At 36.7% G+C, this 9635-nt stretch overlaps 1 long non-coding RNA gene across 1 annotated transcript; it reads left to right on the top strand.

The window, feature by feature from the left end:
• Nucleotides 1-1388: 1388 nt before the first annotated feature.
• Nucleotides 1389-9635, top strand: LOC116406322. Its single transcript, XR_004219352.1, has 4 exons — nt 1389-1627; nt 6706-6774; nt 7167-7287; nt 9295-9635. It is a non-coding gene; the product is annotated as an uncharacterized LOC116406322 (long non-coding RNA).

Below are 9635 nucleotides of genomic sequence, written 5' to 3'. Positions count from 1 at the left end.
GTATGAGGCAGTTGAAGAAGTTAAATGACTTGTGGTGGTAGTAATCATTGTCAAACTCATGTGGTTTTTAACTTAAAAAGAAAGAGGGAAAATGTGAACTTAGTCCTATGCAGATTAGTGTTTTAAAGAGGAAAAATATGAACTTAGTCCTATGCAGATTAGTGTTTTAAGTCTTCTATCTAATTGTTCGTGGGATAAATGCAGTTACTTTATCAAAAACAAAGAAAGAAAAGGAAGGGACCACAAGAAATCAATGGTGGAATCGATCAGGCAGGGTGTGGAAAAATTACAACTCAGTTTTTGTTTTCACTGTTGAGAACATGAGAAACCTCAAGTTCAAGGAACTCAGGGAGCAGCTGAAGTCAACTAGCAGGCAAGTTCTACTTTCTGAATTCTGTATTATTTAATCTGCGTCATCATTTCAAATATTGATTAGTGATACAAATGTACTTTCTCTATGTTGTTTGGTTAGCTTCTAGATAGCACGAGAAAAGATATGAATAATAAATAGCATATTTTTTAAAACTCAAAAGATAAAATCATAATGAATAGCATTCCTTAGGAGAAAGGATGAGGACACGTTGTTTCTATAACCTAATTTTAGTTTTGCCAGTTTGACATATACTTGTGTAGTTTAGTTTAGATATATATTTAAACTAGCACGTTAATAATAGTTTGCCCTGTTTGTGTTTGCTAAGTTTCAACTAATACTCTCAGTATTTATCTTTGTGCTTATGTGATAGATTTCTTATGCACTGTAGTGATTTGGGGTGTTTTCTTATTTTCTGCATCTTAGCTACCTTATTTGCTGCATCTTAATTGCTAACGATTTAGGGATCATAAGCCTTGTCCTCTTTGTTGAAAAAAAAGTGGTTGTTTGAAAGAGGAATTACTATTACTATTACGTCAAATTACATATTGAATGAAAAAAGAAAATTACAATTTTTTTAGCGCTATGTAATGGTAGTCAGGTATAGTAGTCATGCCTTTGCTCTAGCTTATATATTCATGTCTATGTTACTTTCACACTTCTATTTATTAATTTCATGAAGTCAGTGGGTTTGCAAAATGAAAGAATCGTCATCCTTTTTAAACCACTAGTCCTAATGTTTCAAATGAATTTCCAATTTCTTTTTGGGCTGATGTTTCCATAGCCCGTTTCTTAACAAAAATTGCATGCCCTCTTCCATTTTTAAGGGTGAGATACCTTTTTGTATCTGATGCCCAAAAACATTTGTTTCTCATTCCACCCAAAATAATTGGTTATACTTGATTTGTCCAAGACGTTCGCCTTAACATACAAAGTTGGATCAAAAACCTTAAATATATCTTTTTGGTTATTCTCGTGTTCTTTGAACATTCCTCCTTTTATTCCTCACCGTCTTTCTCTTCGAATATGAGTCGAGGGAGTATCAAGAGTCAAAGGATGATTTCTTTATCTACAATGTTATCTCTCCTTCTAATCCTCTTTGTGGTTCATCTTCACGTGTGTTTACTTCTATTTGTCAACCCATCACTGAAGTCTATGATCGACGACAACCTTCTTCAATTCCATGCCCTACCCCTAAGGCTTCTTCGTCATTGGATCCAGAAATGAGTGATGATCTTCCTATTGCTCTTCGTAAAGGTAAACTTAAGTGTGCTCATCTTATTTCCTCTTCTGTTTCATATAACCATTAGTTGTCTTCTGCATGTTCTTTCATTGCATCATTAGAGTTTGTATCATTAAGCCTTTCTCATCTTGGTTGGTGTGTTGCAATGGTGGAGGAGATGATTACTTTAGATGATAATTGTACTTGGGATTTAGTTTCTCTCCCTGCACGAAAAAGTATATCAGTTGCAAATGGGTGGTTACAATTAAAGTTAATCCTGATGGTTTTGTCGCTCAATTAAAAGTACACCTTGTAGTGAAAGGCTACGCACAAACATGGCGTTAACTATGCTGATACTTTTTCTCGAGTAGTAAAAATGACATTTGTGAGGTTGTTATTTCACTAACTTCAATCAGTCACTGGCCTTTACATCAGCTTGATTTTTGAAAAGGAGGTGTAATTATGAGTCAATAAAAAGGACCTGATCATGTTGAGGAAGGAGACCCAACCTTGTCTGGTTTCTCATTGAGTAGATGGATGAAGGATTGTATTCCAGAGAAGTTTCGAGCAACACACCTCAGAAACCAATCAGATGGGTTCAGAATTTGGATAGCTTTGTTGTTTCGGTTTCATCACTCGCATATTTGTTGAAAAACTTCCAGTTGGTTCTTTTACAAGAACATCTATTGAATCAATGAACCACTCTAATTGGATCTTGGATAAAGTGGATTTTTTGGAAGTCCACATCTTCAATATTGAACCTCCCCTTTTCGAACTAGATACAGTAGAAAGTGTCTACCAATTTTTCAACTTTTGACTTCCATTTCTGAAAAAGATGGAGTTGTAACTCCCCGGGTTTGGCGTTGCCGTCGACGTCACCGTGAGAAGGTGTGGCCGGAATGAAGAGAGCAGAGGGTGGGTGAGAGGAGAGGAGAGGTTCAATATTTGTTTCCAACTTTTTTACATCAGCTTGATATTAAAAGTGCATTTTGTTAGGATCCCACCTAATAAGGATTACCTCAAGAAGAAAAGATGAACTCAAGAATACTTAAAAACATCCAAACATGAAATATATATTAGAAGATCTTAATAACAAGTAACAAGTAACCCTAGCCTTTTGAGAGGGTTAGACTCTCCTAAGGTTCCCTTACAAGGAAAACTTTCTCAAAATTCTTCACCTCTCTCCAACCCCTCTCCCACTATTTATAACAAAAAGAACTAACCAACTTACCATCTATTTACTATATGACCTTACTAACAACCATTTTCATTTTCTCCTAATAATCCACTATTTTTCTATCTAGGGTCCTTACACATTTCTTCATGGTGATCCTCAAGAAGGGGTGTATATGGGCAACCACTGGGTTTGTTGCTCAGGGGAAGAATGGAAAGGCGTGTCGCCTTTGTAAATCTTTGGATGGACTAAAACATAGTCCACAGGCTTGGTTTGGAAAATTTATTAAGGTGATCGAAAGTTTTGGAATGCAAAAGAGCACGTTAGATCATTCAATCTTTTTTAAAAGATCCGAGAGTGGGGTGATCCTAATCGTAGTATATGTTGATGCAATTGTGGTTGTTGGTGATGATGCTTTAGATGTCCAGTCCCTGAAGACTTTTCTCTATTGCCAATTCCAAATAAAAGATTTGAGCATGTTGAAATACCTCCTAGGAATTTGAGGTAAAAACAGGCAAGAAAGCAATACTATTATCACAGAGAAAATATGGACTTGTTGACTGAAACATGGAAGGTAGGTGCCAAGCCATGTAGTACCCAACGATGCCTAACTTATAGCTCACAAAAGATGGAGAATTGTTGAAAGATCTTCAAAGATATAGGAGGTTAGAGGGAAAACTTAATTACCTTCCAGCGAATCGACTCGACATAGCCTATTTAGTGAGTATTATGAGCCAGTGTATGTCATGCCCTAAAGTTGATCATTCAGCTGCTTTGGAATGATTCAGTGTTATCTGAAGGCTGCTCTCGGGCATGATTTTATTATATAAGGATTATAGTCATACTAATATTGAATGTTTCTCAGATGTTAATTGGTAAAATCTAAAGAAGACAAAAGATCAACTTCAGGATATTTTGTTTTTGTTGGTGGCAATTTGATGTCTTGGAAAAGTAAGAAACAAAATGTGGTGTCACATTCAAGTGCATAATAAAAAATATAGAGCAATTGCACAGTTTTTGTGTGAATTGGATATATCAAATTGATTTGGATATATCAACTTTTTTACTATTGTTGAGTTGGGATTTGAAATCACCACACCAGCAAAATTGTGGTGTGATAATCAAGCAGCACTTGATATCGCATTTAATCCGGTGTTCCATGAAGTTAATGACAATTCTATCACTGGTTCTTTTTGTTCTATATCAAGTTCAATAGCTTTTACCTCAAGTTCCTCTGTACGATCATCTTCTTCCACTACTTCCAATTCCTCCCCATTTGCTTGAACAACTAACACTCTGAGTTCCTTCTGATCCTTCACCTTACATCTATGGCCTGCACAAAATTTTTCCTCACAACAAAAGCAGAGCCCTTTCTCACGTCTGGCTTGAAACTCAGCATCACAAAAAGTCGTCTTGATGGTCCATGTGTTATTTGAATGGTTGGTGATGGCCTTTGGCTTATCCAATGCACCGAGCACCTTCATGAGGTTGATGAACCAGGTGCTCGTTTCTAAACCAGTTCATAGTGGTTTACTTTGATGACATCCTCTTGTACAACAATAGTACTGAAGACCACATTCAGCACTTAAGAAAATTGTTCCAAGTCCTGGCCGAAACTGAACTGTACATTAATCCAAAGAAACGTACATTCCTCACCAAGGAAATTGTCTTTCTCGGCTTCGTAATCAAAGAAGGAAAAGTAGGTATGGAACCAAAGAAGACAGAAGCCATAAAGTCTTGGCCAATACCAACCTCCATCAAGGAGGTACAAGCCTTCCTTGGCTTGGCATCCTTTTACAGAAGATTCATCAGAAACTTCAGCTCAATAGTGGCCCCTTAACCGACTGCCTAAAGAAAGGGAACTATAAGTGGAACGAAGAGCAACAACAGAGCTTTGAAGAGATAAAAAGAAGACTAACTTCCAGCCCTATTCTACAGTTGTCGAACTTCGCATCACCCTTTGAAGTAGCTGTTGATGCTTGCGGAACCGGAATTGGAGCCGAGTTATCACAGCAAGGCCACCCTATTGAATACTTCAGTAAGAAGTTGAGCACAACAAGACAGTCCTGGAGCACTTATGAACAAGAGCTTTATGCCCTTGTCCGAGCACTCAAACAGTAGGAACATTACCTCCTATGCAGGGAATTTGTACCGCTTCTCTTTGAAAGATCTCTAGTCACAAAAGAATATTACTCGGATGCACGCACGATGGATCTCCTTCCTACAAAGGTTCGACTTTGTCATTAGGCACCAAAATGGTAAGGAGAACAAGGTGGCAGATGCACTATCCAGGAAGAGCTCCTTACTCACTATTCTATCCATGGAGATCGAGGCATTCAAACACTTACCTAACCTATATGGGGAAGACGTTGACTTCGCCATGACATGGACCAAATGCAGCCACTACACCAAGGCGGAAGACTTCCATATAATGGAAGGATATCTATTCAAAGGAGATCAGTTGTGTATCCCACACACATCACTTCTAGAAGCACTACTAAAAGAGGCTCATTCAGGAGGATTGGCTGGACACTTCGGGCAGGATAAAACTTTTGAAATAATCTTTAAGAGATACTACTGGCCTTAATTAAGAAGATACTGTAACAACTTTATTAAAAGGTGCCCTATCTGCCAAAGAGCTAAAGGTTCAAGTATAAACGCAGGCCTGTACTCACCATTACCTACCCCAATTTCCATTTGAGAAGATCTATCAATTGATTTCGGGCTCTGATTACCAAAAACTCAAAGGCAGTATGACTGAGTCATGGTTGTAGTCGACAGATTCAGTAAAATGGCACACTTTGTGGCTTGTAAGAAGTCAAATGATGCCACCTACATAGCTAATTTATTCTGTCGAGAGATAGTTCGGCTGCACGGAGTACCAAAGACCATTGTTTCTAATCGGGATGTCAAGTTCCTAAGCCATTTCTGGAAGACATTATGGAGCAAATTTGACACAACCTTGAATGAAATATAGCACAACATCACACCCTCAAACAGATGGCCAAACAGAAGTTACAAATAGAACTGTCGACAACTTAATATGCTGTCTTAGTGGATCCAAACCAAAACAGTGGGACTTAGCTCTTGCACAGTCAGAATTCGCCTTCAACAATATGAAGAATAATCAACCGGCAAATGTCCATTTGAGGTCGTATACACAAAACAGCCAAGACTAACAACCTTTGACCTAGCATCACTCCCCACAACTATTGACACTAGCTCAGAAGCAGAAAAGATGGTAGAAAAGATTCAGAATTTACACGAAGAAGTCCATAACCACCTAAAAGAATCAACTCAGTCCTACAAAAAGGCAGCAGACAAAAAGAGAAGACAAGCTACCTTTACTGAGGGAGACTTAGTAATGATTCACCTCAGAAAAATTCGATTTCCAACTGGAACACAAACTGAAAGACAGACAATTAGGACCATTTCGTGTCCTAGAAAAGATTTGAGATAACGCTTACAGAATTGAACTACCACCAGACTTGCACATTCATCCTATTTTTAACGTGGCAGACCTGAAACAGTACTATGCCCAGATGATTTCTGCCTTGTCAACTAAGTCACTCGGGTCGAGTTCCATGCTAGGGGTGGAATGATGTAATATAGAATGCCATGGCTAAACAGCTGTAGTTAGTTAGTAAAACAGTTTAAATAATTAAACTGTTTAGCTGTTAAGACTGCAATTAAAACTGTTTCATAAAAACAGTTATTTCAACTACTTGTAACTACTTACAATCCTCAATATATACTCCATCTCTTAGCCACTATTGGTGGAGAATTCATTGTGAAAAACTAAGTCCAACTTGAATTACATCAGTTTATTAAGTCTGTTGATTTGTGGATGAACTAAAACATATACATCTTTTCTAAAAAGGATAAAAAAACTTGCATAAGTTTTCATTTTCACAACTCTATGATTTGTGATCAATGCAGCAAGGAGCAGCTGGCAAACAAATTTCTTTATGCCATAAATGCGGATGCTGGTTTTGATCTAAGCTAATGGTAAGTTGTACCCTGCTCAATATTCCTTCTATTCTCCACTTCATCCTTCGCCTTGGCCATAATTTCCAATCATACATGGAATTTACTTTGGTTGATTATTTTTTTCTTTCTTTTGGATAAGGATATCCTGGTCTTGCCCTTATCATGGAAGATTCTTGTATATCTTTCATCCCATACTTTGGTTGAATTTTGGAACATTAATGTATCGCCTGACATTCATAAATACACTGTCATAATTTTAAATCTGTTGTCTTCCTACATTATGCATGTTTTTCTGTTATTGAAGATGCTGCCCGGTTGTGCTAAAAGTTCTCAGTCACATTCTAAATTTTTCTTTAGTTCTCAAGCAGTCATGTTAAAAGATCTCAATCACATTAAGTGATTTTTGACAGGATGTTGTTGTTTTACCCTTCTTCTTGTTGATATACCTTTCGTAACATCCTTTCATCCCTAATCTCATCCTCGACCACAACCACTGCTTTGACCACGATCGTCTCTCCGAAGATTTGTGAGGTATGTTCTTGGATTGGTTTGACATTCTACTTTTCTCCATTCTCAATAAATACTAATCACCGCTTCATCTCTAATCTCATCCTCGGCCATGCCCTGATTTTGTCTAATTTTGTTTTCTGTTATTTTGTGAAATTCTTATTTTTCTTGTGATCTTTACATGTAGAGATAGGAAGAAATATCATGCTCCAAATACTAGTCCTTATGTTTCAATTGGCGTTAGATTTATTTATGTGTCCCAAGAAAATCGATCACATTGCACGATACCTTGAGCTCCTTCGGTAAAATCTGAATCAAAAGTGCCTCCACTACTCATTGTAAACATTGATCAGTCGATTAAGGATCCTCTAGAATCTGATCTTAATACCGCTTTCAGACAAGGGAGGATTTAATTACTGAGAAACAAGTCTCTTTATTTCCCTCACAAGCTCGACAATGTGAAGTTCCAGATCGCTTGAAGTCAATTGTTGAGCAATGTGGAACTACTTTGGTTTGAGTATAGAATAACTTGATCTTGGTTTTTCAGCCAATTATCTTTTAGGTTTGTTTTAGTGGATCACATGAGGTTCGAAGGATGACCTGGAGGGATATTTTTTTCAACAAAGCTGCATTGTTGTTAGCTCTCCCTTGGTGTTTCCTTCCATCTAGTTTGAAGTTTTTAGTCTGCAATTTTCAGCTGATTTTGGGCTTCTTGTTGAAAGGTTTTAAGTTCGCTTTGTTCTCAGTTTTCTATTGTTTTCTCAGGATTTTGATTGTTTTGTTCAATTTGTCTGTACTTTTGTTTTGGTCATTCTTTTCGCTCTTAGTATAATTCTCCTATAGTTTGAGCATTAGTCTCTTTTTTACTTACATCTTTAATAAAAAGGGTTGTCTCTGTTTCAAAAAAAAAATATGAACAATTATTTTCAGAAAAAGGCGCCTGATTAATATGTTTGTCAAATTTCGAGAAGAGGGATATAAGGACTAATTTTTTATAGCAAAAGTTAATCATAGATTAACAGTTGGGGAGTAATTTTAAGAAAATAAAATAACCTCTCTGAATTCTATACCTCTACATTGTGAAAATTGAGGCTAAATGACGGGGTTCTGACCAAGTATACATTTATATTAAGTTTCTTCTCTCAAAGCTTATAAAATACATGCCAATTGACATAAAAATGAAGAAAACTTAATGATAAAAAAACTTGGTGGGTTGGGTCCAAAAGTTTTCTTACCCCAACCCATGAACCCTAGATAGTTTTATGTCGCAAGTTGGTAAAGATGGAGTTACTGTACAAAATAATTCCTTTGAGGTAGTTTGGGTTTGATTATCACTCACATTGAGGAATGCAACCGTACATGGCTGATCCAAATTGCCACATCAGCTAAAAGTACTACCTTTAGGAACTAGTTCGAAGTTTCATTCTTTCATAATAAGAATCATAACTTTTCAATATGTGAAAAGTTACATTGTAATTCCAACCTTCGAAGGACCAAGTATTTAAACAACAACAACTCTCCCAGCATATTTTCGAAGAGATTTTTGGAATTGGTTTCAGAACAAGCTTATCTTTTTTTTTGATTGAATACAACAAATATATTTATGTTTATATGCTGAGGAAGCAAGGCTATTCAAGGTAGCTTCTCATCTAAGATATATTGATGTCTATCCAATGAGAGGAGTTTGGCATCCTAAGAATCCGAGAAGACTTTAGTCTTTGCTCATTGGGATTTCTAAATGGAAAAGCTCAGAGTATTTCTTCAATTTATTTTTTGTTACCTGTATATAAGTTAGAAAGGACCATTCCTAGAGTAATAAATTAGAGCTTCTTTAGTAGGAAAGAAAAAGATTAATAAACTCTATAGGTTGTTGATGAAATATTAAATGATATTAAAATGAGTGATTTCTATTGCCTTCTCTGAATCTGTAGAACCACTTTTCATTTCACATGGGAGGACTATTTGTTATATTCTTTATATTAGAATATTGAATTAATTAGAAAGTTGACTTTGATTTTCTTTTCCATTCAGACAGTTCCATTAGGTTATGGGCACTAAGTGGTGAAACATTGATGGAGATGGTTGGTGACACTTCCATTGTGTATTCAGTGGATTCACATGCTTCCGAAGTCATTGTTAGTGGGAGTGAAGATTGTTCGGCAAAGATATGGAAAGGTTAATACTTCAATCTATAGGAGTTCGTCAGTTTTTGTTATTCCTTTCTTCTTCTTCTAGCGTGGAGTTATAGACCACTATATCGTCCAGATAGACCACCACAAACTTGTTAAGGTATTCATGGAAGACCTGGTTCATTAGCGTACAGAACGTTGCAGGCGCATTGGTAAGACCAAATGGCATGACAAGGAACTCGA

The sequence above is a fragment of the Cucumis sativus genome, unplaced genomic scaffold, assembly GCF_000004075.3.
Source record: "Cucumis sativus cultivar 9930 unplaced genomic scaffold, Cucumber_9930_V3 scaffold87, whole genome shotgun sequence".
Taxonomy (NCBI): Eukaryota; Viridiplantae; Streptophyta; class Magnoliopsida; order Cucurbitales; family Cucurbitaceae; genus Cucumis; species Cucumis sativus.
The sequence above is the reverse complement of the archived record's forward strand: the minus strand, read 5'-3'. Positions and strand labels throughout refer to the sequence as shown.